Here is a 21,873-nt window from a genome sequence, read left to right as displayed (position 1 = left end):
ATTTAAATGCATTTGTTCTCTGCTGCCCATACTACTCTGGGGCTGATTCATGTATCTTATGCAGACTCTTTTTAATTTAGTTTTGAGTGTCATCTTTAAATATCAGTAGTTTTATTTGAATTTCATTGTATTCCATCAGTAGCTTGAAAATAGCTTTGCGTTCAAATAATTTAAGGTTTTTTTAATGGGACTGTGAGCCACTGGGGTCACATGACATTATGAATATGAATAGTGTGGGTGTGTCTTATTTATGTCTTTATTTGTTTACTCGTTTATTTTGAGATTAGATTCTACAGCTTTCTTATGTAAATGATGAAGATCTAAGCGCTTCATGCATGTCACAAGTAAAGGAAAGACTTTGGTATTGAGTAGAATCATATCTTTGATAAAAGTGTTGCCAAAGTGCAAGGAAAATATAATCAATTTCAATAACTGTCTCAGTAACTTGTGTCATTCTAGGGGGATCTAGTATTTGTCAGTTTGGGGTGAGGTACCACACAGACCTATTCACTTCGCCATGCATGGCTCGCACATCATTACAAGGCTTCTGCATACAGCCTAAAACCTTTGCTGCTTCACAGGCCAGCTAATGGATTTTCCAACCCATAAAACAAAATAAACTGAGCACCAGACTGTATTGCCATGGCTGCCATGGCACTACTTTATGTCTAAATAACAAATTGCCTGTCCTTGAAACCCTCCTGCATTTGGAGTACATTCAGTTGTGTATTATTACTGAAATCTGGTTTAACAGAGCAGAAAGCACATCCCGTATACCACAATTTTGTACATACCACATCTTTAGATCCAGTGGAACCTGTGGTTGGGTATTCATATTTGTTAAAGATCACATTACCTCAGGATAGATTCCTAGACACACACAAACCCAGTTTATTGAAATTCATTTCAGCCTAAATAAAACAGACTAGGAGATCATAGCATGCTACAGAACTAACCTGGTGACTGAAAACCATATCCATTTCTTAAATACACCAGATGAACTTCATTTACAGAAAAACTACATCTTCCTGGGAGACTTTAACTACCCATCAATAACCTGGGAAACCTGTACTTTAAATATAGGCTTAGCATATCAATTCCTCAGTTTTATAAACAAGAATTCCCTGGATAAAAAGCCCACTAGTATTCAAAATTTTCTTGACCTAGTTCTTACATTCTATCCTAAAGGTAAAGCCTTCCCAGTCATGCCTGACCATAAATTGGTAACCTCTTTCAAAATATGTAAACTAGCCGAGGCAAATATTACAATATTCAAAGACTTCAAACAAACAACCTTCTTACAATTCCATATTGAAATATTTTAAGTTCAAACATAACTGTATACACAGCTAGTAGTTATGCAAATAAAATCTACACTCTGTGTCATCACGTCACTCACTGGGGGAACCATCGCTTCACTCATGGAGGCAGGAGTCGGTAAAGTTATATCTAAAGTTGCATTTAAAAGACTGCGTATTACATATGTATATGTGTTTATATATATATATATATATATATATATATATGAATTTTTTTATATATTTTTCATAAGTGCCTTCTATTGATAGCAGTGCATGCTTGCAAGCATTTCTTTCATTCAGTAGGGTAGTAAGCTCAAGTCACACCCTATGATGTTAATTGCTTGGTTGTGTCATGTGACCACTAGTGCTTGCTAGAGGTTGTATAAAGCAAAGCACATTTCAGTTGTATTTATTAGCATCTGATAAAGCAGATTTCCCTGCAAAAGCGCTTCTGTTTTAACATTAAAACTTCAATTGAAACTGGAAACCTTGGTCGTACCTGAGTTCTTTTGTGTTTTTATCATTACTTGCTTTTGGATTTATTCAGAACTCAGGAACTTGTGTGGACTGGTGACTGTTTTTGTGGTTGTTCTTTCATATAAACTACTTGCAAGCAGTTGCTAAATTTATGTAACAAAACACAGCACTACAGTAGTTCAATTCTGTCCACAAATGCAAATACTGCTATTCATTTCTGAATGCTGAAAATGCACATGCAGTGAAGACCCATTGGTATCAGCTGATCATGCTCTGTACACCTTGGATCCAGGGCAACTGTGCTCCCCCACTTTGCCTCAATCTGTTGCTACAGTTGTCAAGGTGTAAAAGACCACTTGGCCTGGCTGCCTTGAACATTCTGTGATTTTATTACTCTGCATGATCAGTTTGTCTCACATTTTCAGACACTTAGCTATTGGTAACTCTTCTTATTTCTAATTTGGTTGTCACTTTTTTTCTCCATCTCTGATATATTATTATTATTATTATTATTAGTAGTAGTAGAAGTAGCATTGCTTTTTTTACCTATTTTCTAAATTTGAAAATCTGATGAAAAAACTGCCATAATGGCTAAGCCACTGAGTACATGTCTGTTGTAATATTTGCAGCCTCATCTATTGCATAGACTGGTTATTTGCTGGTTTGCATTATTTTCTTATCCTTTCTTGACTGACAGCTGCTTGCTTTTACTGTAATACGATGTTTCAGCTATTGCTGCTGCATGGTCATTGGTTAAATAACTTTTCTGAAGTGTTCAGTGTGTTTATGCTGTTAAAACAACAGGGAGTTAATAAATGCATGCATTTTATTATTGTTCATCTTACAAGAAATGAGCAATAAGTGAAACTCTAATGAGTTTTAACTAACCTTAGAACAAAACATGAAAAAAAGATGCAAGCATTTAGGAAGACTAAGGTTCTTTTCTTAGTGTTCATGGAGACTTAGTTTCTTTTTCTGCTTCTCGTTGTTTTTAGTGTAGCTTCTATTTCTAAGAAATCTGTCCATAAAGTATGTCAAACCCTCTTAACTGCACATCGCTAAAAAACAAGTGTGAGTACGGCAAGTTGCACTCCCCATGATTTTCTGTAATACATGTTACCATTTGAAGTATAGTATAAAATTAAGTGTGAGCGATGTGTTCTCAATTCTATTCTAAAGCAAATGAGTGTCATCTATTACTTCTATCATTGGTTTTACTCTTTCAGTTGTAAAAGATGCAGGTTGTTGGGCTTGTTGTTGTCTTTTGGCTTTTCCCGGTTAGGGGTAGCCACAGCGGAACTCCGGTCCGCTAATGATTGGCAGTAGATTTTCACGAACGCCGAGGTGCCAGCTCGACGTTCAACCTTCAACGAAGGCACGCCCATTTACGCATGTCTTTTGAATGCCCACCCAACCGCGGGGAGGACATGCAGACTCCACACAGAAGGCACTCCCCGCACTCCAGCTGAGAATCGAACGGGAGAACCTCTTGCTGTGAGGCAACAACACTACCACTGCACCACCGCGGAAGTTTGTAAAAGATGCAGGTACCCTGTGTTTTTATACTTTACATACTGGTCTGGATCATTTTTATCCTCTGCTTCACTCTCCTTGATTTGCCACTTTTTCTCTTTTTGTTTCTTTATCAGTAAGTCCTGCTCATGTCCGAAAACTTGGAGGACATGTGTGAGTTCAATGGTTTAAATGATTAGTTTTCTGAAGGGCTGGCTATGCTTCTTGTCTGTGCCTGTGCTAGGCTACATAGCAGACCCTACATGTATGTGTGCAGTTGTATCATGTGCTTTTACTTCTACATTCTGATGAGTATAATGTACTGATCTCTGCACCTAACATTAACCAGCTGGATAAAGTCAGTATTATAATTATATTAAATCTACCTTATCTACTAACAGGTTTGCCTAGTAAACTGGTTTAAGATAACTAGATACCAGATTACATCCATAAGGCCACTTCAGTATTTTTTTCATGCTATTTTGTCTATTTATTTACATTTGTAAATCACTTTGTATAAATGCATTTTTAATGCACATTTATTATATAAGTAATTTGGGTTTATATTACAACATCGAATGACCATAATATTGAAGTACACAACATCGAACACAGAACATCGAATGCTAACAAACCTGAAAGCTCAAAATTACAAAATCGGAAACCCCGGACTCCGATAATTGGCCCTTGCAAAGTTACACACCCTGACGTCACTGGGAAATGTTAAATGTGAAGAACGTCTGCTACGAACTACTGTTCAATAGCAGGGTAAGCAAAACACATAACAGTGAAATGTTACATGTGAATATATTACCTCCACTGTGGTGCAATCTCAGAGTTGGTATATTTAAGTGGGGGTGTGTGGGGGGGCACAGCCCCCCCCCACTTTGGGAGGTGTGGGGGGCACAGCCCCCCAGATAAGAAATAGTTTGTAGCTTCTTTGTGCCTTTGAGTAGCAAATCGTGTAAATATTCCATTTTTTGTACATAGTGTGTATGTAGTGTGGTAATCATTGTGTGCTACTATGCCACTTTTGTTTTTAATATTTACTTTTTGTTGAGCGGAGTAGAGTACTTTATGTATAAGTTTGTAGGGTACTTGCATTAGGTGGCTGGGTTGTGTTTTGACAGTTAAGGAGGTTAGGTTTCAGGTTGCACGGGTGAGTGGATGGCCAAGTGTTGCTTTTCGTAGATTCAGTTTTCATAATTTTGTGCTTTTGAGTTTCTCAGCGTTCAATGTTCCGTGTTCAATATTGTTTGAATCAATATTATGGTCATTCGATGTTGTGATGTAAACCCAGGCAATTTTGATGTTTGGGCTCATAACCACAAGACAATAATACATTCAGTTGCAGATTTATTTGGATAACAGTTCAAATTGTGATAGTTTTAGAAATATATTTATATTCCAGTTCGACTTACATGACTCAAAAATTGTCAGTAATACTGTTGTTCTGTAACAGTGGTAACAAGCATTGATTTGAATAAGATTATCACCAGAATGTTAGGAATGATACTTTTCTTAAAGTCACTCCATAAAGGATTTACATCAAAGTCCATCTGACATCATTTCAAATAGAGCACTATAATTTTGTTGTCTAAATGACCAAAAATATGACATACTCATTACAGAAGAACCTAAGGAAGTCAGGAGTTTTTCAACAAAATTATTATACTACAGATTAAATATTTACAAAGATTGTTTTTCATTTTCTTGAAACATGCAAAGATGAATTTATTTTGTTTACAAAAAAACATTGCAGTCATAAAACATACAAGAATATATTATTAACATCTCATATTCTGTAAGCTCGCAAGCATAATTAACCAAAGATGTAATTTCATATAATTACAAGAAATCACACATTACCAGTCCTTTTAACATTTTGTATAGATGACCAATATGGATGATTACAAGTAAGAACATAGAAAGCAGGCAAGATGGGGGTAGAATTTATTGGACAACATTATAAAAGGAACAAGGTTTTTCAGAGCAAATAACTGTTTAGGGAAAGGTAATATAGGATGAAGCCTAGCAGAATTTTATGCTGCAGATTAAAGGCTGTCTTGGATATTGGAATAGAGGTAAACAGAAAGACATAGGAGAGTGATCTATTTGAGCTTTTAGTTGAATCTAGAACAGAACATGAATATTGTATGATAACTATAATAATCCATCAGAACAAGACAGAAATACTGGAAAAAGATAATAGAAACATAATATGCAATGGAACAGTAGAACATGTCTTTATGGCTCCCAAGTATGCAACAAACTCCAGAAAATTTAGAATTTTTGCATGGAAATGTTTACAGAGGTATACAAGTAGACTTCAAAGAATTTTTCTCAGGTGACTAGCAATTGCTGGAAGTGTGATGGGAAAGAAAGAGCTAATTAGGAACATATTTTTGGGAAAGCAATGATATAGTTGGTGGTAAAAATTCCCTGCTGAGTATTTTGTCAGAAATGTTGGTAGAACAAATGATTGTAACTAAGGAAATTATTCTTTTGAGCTGGGATATAAAATCTGAATTACCTGCCCATAGTACGGTCTTGCTAAATTTAATGAAGTTGGCTGACAAAAAAGCAATTAGTACAAAAGGGAAATCAAAATCTATACAAATTTTAACTGAAGTATTGAATACTGCAAAGGAGGTAAAAGAATTGGAAGTAGGATTTTTAGAAAAGGAAGGAAGAGCTTGCATAGAATAAATGGAATTTGTGGGAATGATACATGCAGAATAACATTCAGGAGGGGCAATGAAATTTAAGGAAAGACAGGACTTCAGCAATTTATGTAATGGTAAAATGAATGAATGAACGTTGTTAAAAAATAATGCAGGAAACTGTTGAAGTTGTTTACAGTGTTTTGTTACTTTTCTATATCTGTATGTGTACCCATGTCATTGTTAAAACTGTGTGACTTTAATAAAGGTATTAAAAACATTCTGGTAGGTATGTATCTGTGTGTGTTCATTAAGGTGTGTGTAGAATCATAGGATACAGGTTTTAGCTGATGGTATTTTGAGTTTTATACCTCATGAGAAAATAGGAAGGCATCAGTGAGACTGTGTGTGTGTGTGTGTGTGTGTGTGTGTGTGTGTGTGTGTGTGTGTGAGTTGTCCCAAATCTTTACTACAAAACAGAAAGGGTAAGAACAGACCTGCTATTCCATGGAAGATGATTCTAGGATTTTCTAAATCTAATAGGGATGACATACTTTTAGTGTTTGGGAAGTTCTTGATGAGGAATAATTGTGGTGTACTATTCCCCCAGCATCATAGTTATAACATTTGTTTCTAGATATAATAAAAAGAGCTTACTTGAATCCTCCACTGCCTTGTACACAGTGTAAAAACCCTTCTGACAAATCTAAAACTAATTTTAAAAAAGTTAATTTCATGGGGTTTTAGTCTTAGTGTTATACATGCCATGTATTCTGTGTATAAAATATTTGTGAATGCTTTCTCAGCTTTTTTAAATAGTGGAACATATCATTATACTGAATTAAATTCTAACCCAATGAAATGAAAAACTGGAACCAAGATTTCTTTATTCCCATATTAGATATGTTTGTATATTATGCAGAATATTACATATGCCTTCCTAATGACAGCTGCCATATTTCCATGATATCAACTTTGCTGCCAACAGTTATACCCAATTCTTTATAGGAGATGATGACTTTTACTTTGGAATTGCACAAGTCTAATGAAGAAGTGCAACATTTCAACCCAAAGTACATTATGGCTGATTTTTCTGTTTATCATAGGCTCACTATTGCAAAACAACTTAGAGTAATCATCCAATGACTTCTGAAGCATTTTAGCATCTGTCTACCACAGTTTTTCTTAATTAACTAAAGGCTATCAGGCTTTTGAATATTGGCTAAAACTTTATTCACCCCCTCTGAGCTTTTTTTAGGCAAAGTCAAATTGACAAACCTACCGGCTTAGTAAATAAAACTTGATGAAACTTAAAGGTACTACTGCTGAATGCTAGCAGCCTAAACAAGAAACTCGATACCCTAAAAAGGTCTCCTCAGTCTGGATAATATAGACCTTTGCACAGTTACCAAGACATGGGTGAAATCCACAGCAAGTATTTCAGTGGTGCAAGGCTTCAGCACCTTCCACAAATTTAGACCATCAGCTACACAGACAGGGACAAAAGGAAGTGCTTTATTAAAAATATAGTGTACTGTTTCATATTTTACGAAATGCAAAACTTGTTAAATGACATCATTTTAAAAGTGTAAACATTTCAGATAAGAATTTGTGATAATGATCTACTTCCATGCAGAGCCAACATTTGATGAAACAGAGTCCTTAGCAAATGATTCCATGGTACCCTGTGTTAAGTACATCCTCCCACAACAATGCCACAACTCCCCTGATCACCTCATCTTTGCAACCCCCCACACATACACACACCATGAGGAGAGAGAACCTTTTTCTTGTATTTTTCTTTTACTCTTCTTTCTCTTCAGCTTAATCCTGCCTTCTTTCAAAATATTCTGTCTGAGAAGGACTGTTTTGTAATAACAGAGAGAAAGAGAGAGAGTGAGATAATTAAATTAAGTTAGATGTCAGGGTCAGGATCTAAATGTTCTGCATTAAAATTTAGAGCCCTTTTCTAATCTTTTAATCCACTGCTGGACTGAACAAAAATTATGAGTAAGGAAAGAAATATAGTATTATTTTTTTTCTTTCAAGGAAGAAATAAATTGTGTCTAAGGCTGAATGCTCAAAACTGAAAAAAAAAACCATGGTAGTTCTAAATAAATTTAGATAAAACATTTGTGGGGATACATAAATCATATCTGGGAATATTGCTGGTCTCTCTGTCCTCCCAAGGAGATAGTCACCTTTTGTTTACCCTTCTGGTGTTAGATTGGGATGAAAGTAAAAGAAAAAATAGTCACAGTTATCCATTTCAAGTTGCTGTTGCCATGTACACACATCATGTCTTCTCAGCCATACCCCAAAAGACAGCCACCTTCTGTATACCCCTCTGATGGTAGACTGGGATGAAAGTGAAAGAGCAAACGGCCACAGTAATATATTTCACTGTGCTGTTGTCAAATGTATATACACACAGTACACTCTTTACCTTTACCCTTAAAAGATATCTACTAGTATGTATATCTAATATCCGAGTTTGTGGAAAGTGAAAGATAATGACCCTGCTGTTTCCAGCTGCTGGACATACTATAGTGATCTATTTGATTTTTGGGATTTGTTCATAACATTTACTTCCTTAATTGCTGTGAAATGTTTACTTATCTTGAACTTCACTGTTTCCAAACACATCATTATTTACTTACAAAAAACAATTAATAATAATAAACTCTGCTATGGTATTCACTATGGATATTGTCACCTTCAGTGGAATGGTCTCCTGTGTTATAAAAATGATTTTGCCAGCTATGCTATGGAAAGGAACTGCAACTTGGCATGTTCAACCAATCATGTCTTCCAGGCATGCATTGAAAAAACTTGCACTGCCTGTAAATTTGTTGTGTGCTTCCCAGGAATTACCTGTTTCTACTACTACATCATATGCAACTGTATTTATATTGCTGTCTTTTCACACATGATGTCCGAGCATTTTACGCTGATTTATCCACATTCCACAAACCCAGTATCCCACTTTCCCATTCCCACCCCGGTAATTAATTAACCAGACTGTGTCGCACTCCCCCTTTTCAGATTCTTGGATCCACCACTGTGAACAGCATATTTAATTTTATTTCAGCATGCCATACATATTTCCCCTATCCACATTTTTTCATTCAACACATTGTGAGGCATAATAGTGAAGACTGTCACTCAGACTATGCAGGTATTTTTCTGAATAAGCTTGTCCAAGTGTAACTTTGCCATATAGTAGTGATGTATATTTTTTCCACATTTTGTATAAATGTTTAGTATTTATTAGCTTACAGGTTTGTAGTTTTTTTTTCATTTGATATTGATTTGCTTACTTTAAATTAATGCTCTTTTTTGATTTAGGATGATTTACTATTTAATTTATCTTACATTTCTTTTAATTTCTTCTTGATTTTCATTCATTATATTTTACTTGTGTGTGAGTGTATGTGTGCACAATGTTTTTTGCAGAGTTTCTGTTTATTCTTCTTTGATTTCCATTATGTGAAGGTTCGTATTTGTTGTATCTGGTTGAGTACACCTTTCGTATGGTGGTTGATTGTGCAGGCAAAGTAAAGAGCAATGCTTGATAATGTGGCTAGATTGGTGATAATATGTGCAGGCAAAGTAAAGAGCAATGCTTGATAATGTGGCTAGATTGGTGATACTATATCTGTTACTCTAGATAAATATTTTAATAAACCCCTTTATCAATTTCCATTGCTTTAGTAGCTGTTTACGCACGCACCCTTTCTGGATGGTCTTGTTTTCCCTTAAGTGTGTGGCCCACATGTGACATTGCACGAAGACTGCAATTTTGCAAGGAAATGACTTGTTAACTAGCTGCAATTAACTTTTTCTTTTTTTTTTTCTTTTGAAATGGACCTCGTAGCATAATTTCTCTCTCTCTTTCTTTCTCTCTCTCTCTCTCTATATATATATATATATATATCTATATATATATATGTGCGTGTATGTATGTATGTGTGTGTGTGTGTGTGTGTGTGTGTGTGTATATATATATATATATATATATATATATATATGTATATGTGTGTGTATGTATATGTGTGTGTGTGTGTGTGTGTGTATATATATATATATATATATATATATATATACATACACAGATATAGATATATATTAGAAGTCAAGGCTGCAAGTTGGTTTTAGGCTCTCTGTTGTTGCTCTCCTTAAATCAGTCAGTCCCATTCTACCTGATAACATCAGTACACTTTTGTTTTGCAAGCATATTTTGTAATACTCTTAACAATACATAATTTGTTTTACGCAGACTTTTATGAATGACTGCAGTTACATTTTACCTTTTTAATTTCTCCAGTTCTTTTTTTGATTTCTTAACTGCGGTGGTGGTGCTGCGGTAGCGTTGTCGCCTCACAGTTAGACGTTGCCCGTTCGATTCTCAGTTAAAGCGTCTACTGTATGACGACATGCGTGAATGGGCGTTCCTTCGTTGAAGGTTGTGCGTTAGGCCCGGCAAGCCAGCATATAAAACTCTACTGCCAATCATTAGCGGACCGGAGTTCCGCTGTGGCGACCCCTAACCGGGAAAAGCCGAAAGACACACACACACACCATGACAGGAATGGACTCTATTTCTAAGTTATAGTATGACTGAAGTTCATGAAATTAGTATTGTTTCAGTCTTTGAAGTTAGCAAAAAGTGCTCTTCACATCACTGCAGTGTGCCCAGAACTGATTACTTTTGCATTTCATACAGAATTACGTATATCGGTAGCATATTTAAATATGACTCCAAATTATTTTTTGTGAGTCAAATTGCTCCTCCTACTACTACTGGAATAGTCTGGGTATCCTTCTTCCACATTGTCCTCATTTCTGCTTGCGAATCCTAGTATTTTATGATTCTGTGTTTCTCTGTACATAAGACATTGTAATCACTGGGTGGAGCAATTGTAATGATCAATGATATGTTTGTCTTCTTTTGATGGATCACTAGATCTGGTTTTCTCACCTATGTTTTAGAACTGTTGGTAATGGGGGATCCCATGCGATATAAACTTCATCATTCTCTATACTGCTTTGTGCCTCATGTTTCCAGTGCTTCTCAGCTACTTCAGTATTGTAATGTTTGCACAATACCCAATGCAACAGTCTTGCCACATTGCAGTCTGCCTGCCATTAGTGTATCACACTCAGCAACAAGATGTGTAACTGTTTCCACTTCTATTTTACAGAACCTTCATTTGTTTCTACCATGTGTTCAATGAACTTTGTAAACCAACGTGTATGTAGTTCACTATCCTGGGCCACCAATATTAACCTTTCATCTTTTGGTTTAAATTCACCTTTCCTTAACCATTTCTATGTCATGTTGTGATCACCATAAGATTATTCCAGGAGTTTTCTGTATTTGCAACAATTTTTATGCCTTTTCCACATTCCTTGCCTTCTCATCTGATCCTTTTCCTTATATTCTTTCTTTTGGTTATTTTGGCACATAAAGTTGCTGCCTGATTTTTATCTACTTATGTTTTGATTTCCATTCCCGCTTGACACCAATATGCTTCTGCTAAACTTACCAGGGAAGTCATCTTAGATTTTCTCTCTTTATATTTTAAAACTTTCACTTTGTTTAGATCTGGTGAAGGCAGTAGATATGTATGCAGTCCCATGACTGCAGATTTATACATGTAATCAGATTCTAGGAGGCCCATAATTCCTTCAGAATGAGGAATATATAATATTAGTATATACTGATTTTTATGTGTCATTTGATAAGCTTGAAGAAATTTTCTTGTTTTCCTGTTCAACAGATCCATTACCTTTTGGGGCCAATAATTCACCGCAAAACTGTAAGTTAGAACAGGTAAAGCACATATAGCTTGGACTTTGTTTCTAGATGTCAGGACTGATTTCATTATTAATTTTAGTCTTCTAAAATATTCTTTACTGAGCTTTTTTGCATTTGTTCAAGTTTTATTGTTGATCCTTCATCGGTTCCCAAATATTTATACACTCTTTCCTGCACAAGCTCCTTTCGATAACATTCCTGTCCCAGACTGATATTTTCTTTGCGTTATAACTTTCCTGCTTTAAATGTTACTTTTGCACATTTATCAAGGCCAGATTACTTTCTCATATCATCTGAGTAAGTCTTGATCTCCTGCAGTTGTGCTTGCAACTCCTTATCTGATGAATTATACAGTTTTAAATCATCCACAAAAAGAAGATGAGAAGTTTTTACACTTTGTTGTTTTCTGGGAGCCAAATTGTAGCCATGACCTAATTTGTTAAGTAGACAGCTTAATGGATTAAGGGCAAGGCAAAAGAGCAGTGGTGACAGAGAGTCACCCTGGAATATCCTCCTTTGGATTTTTTATTGCTAGGATAATATTTAACAACAAATGATCGTATGTTCCATACACCTTTCTTTTGTTACCCTTTTGATCTATTGCCATGATTGAGTTTTCTTCTTAATGACTATAAACTCAGCCGGCATCAATTCTTGTTTATAGTTTATACATTGTCGGAAGGCTAAATTTTGGTCTATAATTTTTAGGATGACTTGCAGGCTGACTCTTAAGGATGAGTGTCATTTTTCCTGTTGTTAAACAGGTTGGTGTCTGTTTATGATGTGTATGTAAGTAGTTCTTACTGCAGGCTTAATCTTTGTGTAAAGATGTTAATACTTGTAGCCAGAAGTTTGGTACTGCATCCAGACCTGGGGTTTTCCAGTTAGGAGCTTTTCTTAATTTTGTTTCAATTTCTCCTGCCGTTATATCACCCCATTTCATATTCTGTACATGTGATCCTCTTACCGTTTCTTTTACTTCTTCTACCAATATTATATTTTTCATATATGATGTGATTTAACCAAGACCAGGACTGATGAAAAAAGAGAAAAGAAAAGGCCTACGTGTATAGGAGACATTTTCATTTTAGATATTCCTTGAAATAAAACACTAATAGGGAGTAACGCTTTTCTGTTTCTATTGCCTACTGTTCTAGAAATATGTAATCATTATATAAGCTGATGTGACCTTCACCTGAAATCTGAATTAGCCAGTGATTAGAAAGATAAATCAATATGTTGTTCAGTCTTGCATTTAGTGTATTCATTTGAAAGGACAGTATATGCTATAAATATTTAATTAGCACAATTTAAAGCACTGACTCATTACTTAACTGAAATGTACTAGTTAGATAATCTTAATAACCCTGGAAATTGTAATAATATGCAAACTTAACTGTACTTCACATGTACTTTATTTCTGTTACATATTAATCAAAATGTTATCTTTTTCTCCTTTAGGTGCATGTCAAAGTTTGCGTTGATAATGACAGCTAATACCAAGAAACAGTAAGTTGTCTGTTTCACCAAGCCAGTCTTTTAAATAACTTGTGTTCATTCCATTATACATTTGCAGAATGTATTATAAGTAAAACCCTGACCCCATATGTAAAAATGGGAAAAAGTTGTGGGATAGATGTATGTGTGACTGAGTTTGCTTTTGTTTTCTGTTTATGCGATCTTGGAGTTAGTATATATAAGTGGGGGGTGTGGGGTGCAGTCCCCCATATTGAAGGTGCCGGTGCTTATTTGTGATGTAGGTTTGTGGATGTGTGCTGTTTTGTTTGTCTATTTTGTGGTGTGTGTGTGTGTATATATGTGGTCCAGTGTTTGCTGTGTTTCAATGTTTTAAATTTCGCGGTTTTGGGCTTTCGGTGTTGTGTGGATTCGATTTCATGGTCTTGAAAAACTGAAATTATATGTAATGTATGTATAGATATATATATATATATATATATATATCTGTGTATATATCCAGATATATATATATATATATATATATATATATATATATATATATATATATATATATATATATATATATATATATGAGCAAATGGTGGTGCTGCTAATGCTGGCCCCAAAGATTGACAAAAAAAAGTCAACACATCGCTACTCATGCACTGAGAAAAAACTGCCTCCCTTACATGCAGCGCATGGATGGATGTATATGACATTAGTACATTATACAGCTGTTTCACTTTTCAAGCACTTCATTAAAATGATATTGTGCATTTATACTTTGTTACACTGATATTTTATTAGAATATTTGTGTTAGTATAGTACAGCTATTTCAGTTTAGCTTGCTTATTCATATAACATGTCTATACAGACTAAATATATTATTCTCCAGTACGTCAAGTATTTGAAAGATTTCTTATACGCAGAAATTTAAGTAGATAATGTATGATTCAAAACTGACAACTGGAGACCAGTATTACAGAAAAAATGGAACAGAGCAATATAAATATTAAAGCTACTATTTTCTGTTTTGCATCATATTATTTGCTGTGGTATTGTATTCAAAAAGAATAAGAAAATACAACTGTGCATTTTGGAGTAAGATCTGATCACTGTGGAGGGCTATACAGACAAATGATGTTTGAAAATGTACAAATGTTCCTCCTGATATTTGTAATAATTTTATGGATTTGTGGAGTCAATGCAAAAAAGAATCAACATGAAATTGTTTATTTATAATCAGAGAGCACTGTAAACTAAGAAAACAACGATAATGATCTTCAAGAACCTGTAACAAAAAAATAAATAAAAGTTCTGCTGGCATACATGGATAAAGGCCTGACTATGATCCAGACTTCCTGTGTTTGCTAGAAGCTCCGATATTGTTAGAGATGTTTGAGCTTTATCATGAAGCTCTTTACTGTCAGATATTAAGCGTGCCAGAAATTTTTTATATTGTAATTTAGACCACTATATATATATATATATATATATATATATATATATATATATATATATATATATATATATATATATATATATACACACACACACATACATACATACACGTATATATGCATATATGTATAATATTTACGCACTAAGTGCTATTTCTGAGTGTTTTTAATCTTCTCCCTTGCAGTACAACCATAGATTTGATTATATTAAAGTGTGTGTGGGGTAATAGCCACCCACATTAGGGAGTCAGGGACTGCTTGTGTGTGTGGGTATAAGCATACGCTTTGGGTCATTATGACAGTATTTCTTGAGCTGCTTCTAGCATAGATATCACTAAAGACAAGTATTTGTTGAGCTGTATGTTTAAAACATATGTATTTACTAGGTGGACAGCATGTGTATTTATTAGGCAGAATATATGTATTAAGTTGTTGACTGTGTACTGCTTATATTTTTATATAAATGTACATATATTTTTATGCTTATACCCGCACACACCAGCAGTTACTAAATGGGGAACATGAGTATATGTATTTATTCACTGACTTCTTATGTATTTTATTTATATTCATCCACATGTTCTTGTCTTTACATTTTGTGCATGTGGTTTTTAAACAGTGTTCTTCTGACTTCAGCAATTAACTAAGGGCAAAACGTAACCATAATAACTAATTGATTGCTGAGTGCTGAATTAAATTTGAGTGGTAGGATTGGTTGTTTTAGTAATGAATTAAAGTATTTTGTTTTCTGTGTGTTTTTCTGCTGTTTCCTGAAAAAAAAAATTCTCTTTCCCCGCGTTTGCTGAACTAGATTAGTCCAGATTTCAGGTTTTGCTGAATTCCGGACTGTGGTATAGTTTCCTGTGTTGCCCATATCCTTACTTGGATAGGAGGAAGTTTCTCTGTTCACCAGTGAGAGTGGAGAGCTTTGAGCAGCCTATCTGTCCCTGGAGGAGTGGTCTCAGCCCTGAAACTAGTAGCTTATTGGCCGTTTTGGGTAATTTCCAATCTCTTTCAGTTTCCCTGCTTTAAAACCCACATTTGCATGGTTTTGCATGATTTTGCGCATAGCGCAGCATTGGGCAGCGCTGCTTAAATGGGTTTAAACTATTCCCGGCTCCACAAAGTCTGCTGTTCACTTTTTCCATTAGAACTGTTCTAAATCTCAAAGTAAGCACTCTATTTTCATTCTAAAGCCCTGCACTTGCTCGTATAAGTAATCTTATAAGTAAGCACTAATAAACTAAAGCACTACACCCTCTTATACTCCCTTTAAGTACTTGGCTTCCTATTGGTCCTTTTTGATCAGTCAAAAAGTAGTTCCTTATATTATTCTGGCATGTCCAAAAGTCAGTTTCGGGTTTACTCTCCAGTCCAGCTGGTGAATCTGAGAATTTTGAGGCAATGTTACAACTACCTTATGTACACAGACCACCCTCTCCTCCTCCCAACAAGCTCAAATATATGTGAGAGATGCAACTATATAGCCAAACTGGAGGCTGAGCTCTCTCAACCCAGTACTGACGCAGTCAGTCAGGAGGAGAAGGTAACCACACACACCACAAATCCAGTCTCACATAGACCTATCACAACAGCAAACCAAACACATAAACACACGAAAACATACTCAGATGCTCTAAATAAAAATCTGCCCAAGCAGCAGAGACCTCCAAAGCAGACATCTAAGCAACCACTACCCCACAACAATACCCACGTATCACATAGTTCACAAAGTCAGTGTGCCACACAGTCACAGCCCTTAAGGCTAAACAACACACCTAATACACTTGTAATAGGTGACAATATTGTCAGACACACTGACGTCCCACTCACCACACTGAACAAGGAGAAGGTCACTGTAAGCTGCCTGTCGGGTGCCAGGATCCGCCACATAACACAAGCACTCAGGTCACTCCAAAGCAAGTACAAATATGACTCCGTCATTGTCCATGCTGGTGTGAACGATCTGAGATGTACCTCCCTGGACTACATGAAAAGAGACATAGAGGAGCTCTCTGATCATGTAGCCCAGGCCAGTATGACCCTAACCTTGAGTAGCATCTTACCCTCGCCAAGAATGATGCCACAGTATAAAGACAAAATGATCAATTTTAACAATTGGCTAAAGTATTGGTGTCATTTAAAGGGGATCCAGTGTCTGTCAGCCTGGGATGACATGCTCGACAAGCCACATTGCTTCGCTAGGGACGGTTTGCTCCTGTCACCCCTGGGCTTTCGCATACTGGCTAAGGCTCTTGCCACCCCCATAGTGCCTTTTTTAGGCAAGGCTCAAAAGACAAACCCACCTCCATAGACAACACAAGCAAAAAGAAGCTAAGGGTAATGCTGCTCAACACCAGAAGTCTAAACCTCAAGATGCACACACTCAAGGCTGTCCTCAGTATGGAGAATATTGATATCTGTGCAGTAACAGAAACCTGGTTCAAGACTCCCGAGAGCACCCCAGCTCTACCAGGTTATACCTCATACCATGCTTTTCGGCCCCAAAACTTGGACTGAACCACAAAAGGAGGGGAAGTATCCATATTCATCAAAGATACCCACACCTCCAGGTTAGTGGCACTGCACGAAGCATCGGAGACCATCCATGTGCAACTAACAGTGGGCAAAACTGCCTTTCAGTTTGTAGCCTGCTACAGACCACCCTCGCAAACTCAGGAACCCTACTCGGCTTTCCTGAGAACACTGGAGAATATGAAGGTCTCTCCAAACACCATTATATTGGGTGACTTCAACTACCCAAACATAGACTTGGAGCACTACTCTAGCCCCAACACCCTCACCCAACGGTTCCTAGAATTTATAATCTCAAATGCTATGGAACAACTGGTCACCACTTCCACAAGAGGGGAAAACATATTGGACCTGATCATCACCAACATGGGGAGTCTGTGTTCCATACCAGAGGTATACCCCTCATTGGTAAGATCTGACCATAAATTAATCTCACTGGACATCCATATCCCGTCCCCACCCCCAGCCAAGGAAACCACGGTGAAGAACTTCTCAAAAGCAAACTTCACACTTCTCAAAACTGAGGTGGAATCCTTCAAAGTTCCTGGGCCAGTGGAAAATATGGCCCAAACTGCAGAATCCTTTACAAACGCATTCTATGGACACCTACAGGAATGCATGGATCGTGCTATCCCAAATAAAACCAAGACTCACGCCTCCAAAGGCAGGAGACCTGTCTGGTGGACCACAGCCATAAATAAGCTATAAAACAGAAGGAGGAAGCTAATACATGATAGAGCAAAATCTCAAAAAGAGAAAGCATCTCTGATCAGTATTAGCAAGAAACTACGATCCCTCATAAAATCATCTAAGGCCAGCTTTGAAAGAAAAATTGCACAAGACACTAAAGATAATCACAAGGCCTTCTTTAGTTATGTCAGGAACCTGGGTGGCAACTCCCAGATATGCTCTGAGTTCGTGCAAAATGACAAAAAATACACTGAACCCACAGACATTACCAACATCCTGGTAGACAGGTTCAGTGTAAACTTCTCCCCCCCTTTCCCCCCCAAAAGAGCAAATGTCTATCCCAACAGAGTGTAGCCTCCCTGACATTACAGATGCACAGGTGAGAGCTGCCCTCTCTAAAGCAAAAAACACAGCATCAATGGGACCAGACTGTGTCCCAGGCTGCGTCTTAGATGAGCTCCAAGAAGAACTGAACCCTCACATAAAGTCACTGTTCAATCTCAGCCTCACTACAGGATATGTACCCAAGGAATGACGTACAGCAACAGTAATCCCACTCGACAAAGGTGGTGCCACAACGGACCCCGGAAATTATCGCCCTATAAGCCTGACTAGCCTGGTCTGCAAAGCTATGGAGCGTATCATCATGGAACTCATAAACAAAGACATCGGGAACCTCCAAACACTGGATTCTACCCAATCTGGCTTTGTTAAGGGCAGATCTTGCCTCTTGAACCTGGTTGACTTCTTTGAAACAGTCACCAAGGCCATAGATGAAGGGAAGGTAGTCCACACAGCCTACCTGGACCTCGCAAAAACCTTCGACACAATACCCACTCGGGCATCATAAATAAGCTCACCAGCTTAAATATCAACCCCTGTGTCACAAGATGGGTTGCAAACTGGCTCAGGGATAGAACCCACATGGTCAGAATTGTATGTACCATGTCAGACTCTAAACCAGTTACAAGTGGTGTCCCACAGGGCTCAGTCCTGGGATCTCTCTTGTTCAGTATATATTTCTCTGAGGTACAGGCTAACATGGGAGGACTATGGCTGACCAAATTTGCAGATGACTGCAAACTGGGTGCCATAATTGACTTGCCAACTGACACAAGCATCCCCCAAAAGGGTCTCACAGAGATGGACAACTGGTGCCAGAGCCATGGCCTAAAGCTAAATGCCAAAAAGTGCAAGTCATCCCCTTTGGGAAAAACAAAGTGTCCACAAATCACCACATAGTTGGTAATCCATTAAGTATGGAAGAAGTAATTAGGGATTTGGGGGCCCAAGTAGATAGTAATCTCTCCTTTGACAATCACATTGCCAAAGTGGTTAGAAAGACCTTCTATATAGCCCACCTTATCACGAAAGGGTTCACATCTAGATCAAGAGAGGTCATTGTGCCCCTCTACTCATCACTCATCAGGCCCATAATTGAATACAATGCCCCATTTGGGATGTACCTTACCCAACACCTGCAACAACTGGAAAGACCCCAAAAGTACCTCACCAAGAGGATCAAGGGACTCAAACAGATGCCCTACGCAGTTAAGCTAAAGAAACTCCAGCTCTACTTGGTTTATTACCGCCTACTTAGAGGCGATCTGTGCCTGACGTATAAAGCCATGTCCAACCCAGAATTAATGGACATGCTCCACCTCAGGAAATCCAAATCCCTTAGAGCTACATGCTCCAGGGACTTCAACCTCAGCACAGAAATAAATAGGACATGCTGGAGGGACAGATTCATATCCCAGAGGCTCCCCTCACTCTGGAACAAAATCCCAATCTATGTTAGGCAGAGCCCCTCAATGACCCTCTTCAAGAGAAATCTTGATGAGTGGATGGGAGATCGTAGGTTTACCCCGGGATCTCTTCTGTGTCCCAACTAGACAGACGCACAGTAAACTAACCTTAAAAGGGCTATCTTCTGTGACCTACTATAAAGAGGCACAGTCAACTAATCTAAAAGGGTGGCGAAAGCCAAACACACTCTGGCTAGACTTATAAAAGCCCTAGGGCAGATAGCCTAGTATCAACCTATGAACCTATGAAGTGCTGTTGCTGTTTGAATGAACTGTCTGATGAAGCAATGGTTACCATTGTGAAAGCGCTCACCATTTTGTATTAAAAAAGAAGATTTTACTTTGTTGTGGTTCAGCTTCTTTATTCCAGCTACCTTCCTACCTGGCACCTGTCTTTCAACATTTTCAACTTCTGGGCTGGTTTGGATTTATTTGTTTGCTGCTTGTGTATCTAATGATGGCAGAAGGTACTGTGAACATTGCAGAGGATACAACAGTTGGTGTAAATGTGGAAAGGAGACATCTGAATTTGCTGACAAATCAAGACAATCCACTGCTACAAACAGGTACTCTTAATATGAACTCTGAGACTGTTAATACTAAAAACATCAATGAAGCTGAGATACGCAAATTGAAAAGAAATGTGGAGAATGATTTGTATAGGTTTAAGCGGCTCCAGAGCCAAGGGTTCCATTTTGAAGCCTGCTTAAACCTAAATGTTATACCAAGGGGACTCAGCGTACTTAATATGCCCACATATGGAAACACCTACCCTACTTTGTTAGCCCAGTGGCAACAAATTAATCTTAACACCAGTAAAGCATATATACAATTGTTGCTGGACTTTTTCATGCTAGTGGAACAAGAGCTTAACGAAAAGATATGTCAGCAACAACATGAGCTGACTGCGCTTTGTAGGGAAGCAGCTACTGAAGTTTTCATGCATGAACTAATTGATAAGATACTCCATTATGAAACTAGGCTGCTTGAGCAAAAGAAAAATAAACTGTGTAGCGATCTAACATATTTCACCAACCAGCATGTCTTTACTTGGCCAAAACCTGCACAGTCTGCAGAGCAGTCTAATACCAACCGTAATCTGAGATATATGAGAGAAATCAGTGGGCAGTCAGAGGTATCACCAACAGCCTACCAGCAGAGGAGAGGGCAAGTTCAATCATTTGAGCAGCATGAGAGACCGAAGGCGGAGCATCGGGTACAGTCTGAAGAGACGACCAATACACTCGAGGAGAAAGAGGAAACAATTAATCCTTTCACCAAATGAGGCACATTCCGTCTATTCTACACTGATGGAAGTGCCATCGTCTTCGGCAACCAATAATAAGGCAACAACTGCCTCCACAACTACAGCCGGGGTAAGAAGGAAGAATAATATGGAAGGAGGACAACAACAGGTTTTTCCTGTTCTACCCCTACCGTTCCGAGCAGGGAGAAGAAAATCTGTGGAACAGAACATCTACAGGGGCCAGAAATGGAAAGAAGCACCAGGTCAGTTACAAACTCACACTTTGAAGAAAATGTGGGGGTATGGGCAGGAGAGTTAATATGGAATATTTCCAAATATGAACTGTCTGCAGCTGAGACTTCTTTATTAAAGAGAGGTTTAAATTTTATACCTTTGAGTAAAATGGACATTAGTGAATATCTGTTATGCCTATATATGTTTACTAGAAATGTAACATTGAAACAACAATTTGGAAATAGCAAAGGGGCAAGAGATGTTCAGTTTAAGAAAAACAGTCTGGATGTACCAATATTGCTGCATAATATAGAAACTTGCTTAAAAGCTTGTGAAAATGCCATTTATAACACAGGAAACAATAGTTTTTTAGAAGAAGGAAAGTATAATTTGACAAAGAGTGAGCACAAAGCATTGTGTGACTTGAAGACTAATGATAGCATAGGCATAAGACCCGCTGATAAAGGAGGTCCAGTGGTGATATTGAATGCTGACTTTTATAATACAGCTATGCAAGAAATGTTATTGGATCCCAATTTATATGTTGAAGTACCAACAACAATTGTGTTTGAAATGAGTGAACAGATTGCCAGTACCTTACATGAATGCATGTGTATGGAACTATTAAGTAAAGATCTTTTTAATTACTTTACTGTTGAAAATCCAG

General features: G+C 37.3%; 1 protein-coding gene across 2 annotated transcripts in view; it reads left to right on the top strand.

The window, feature by feature from the left end:
- The window catches only part of SYT12 (synaptotagmin 12), a 1,960,217-nt gene that overhangs the window by 290,036 nt on the left and 1,648,308 nt on the right, over positions 1-21,873 (top strand). For both annotated transcript variants that reach the window (XM_044067306.1, XM_044067305.1), the window contains exon 2: positions 13,236-13,283. The gene's annotated coding sequence lies outside the window, so the exon portion shown is untranslated. The remainder of the gene's footprint in view (positions 1-13,235; positions 13,284-21,873) is intronic.

The sequence above is a fragment of the Protopterus annectens genome, chromosome 3.part1 (genome assembly GCF_019279795.1).
Source record: "Protopterus annectens isolate FY-2018-M chromosome 3.part1, PAN1.0, whole genome shotgun sequence".
Classification (NCBI taxonomy): Eukaryota; Metazoa; Chordata; order Ceratodontiformes; family Protopteridae; genus Protopterus; species Protopterus annectens.
This window is presented reverse-complemented; position numbering and strand designations above follow the sequence as displayed.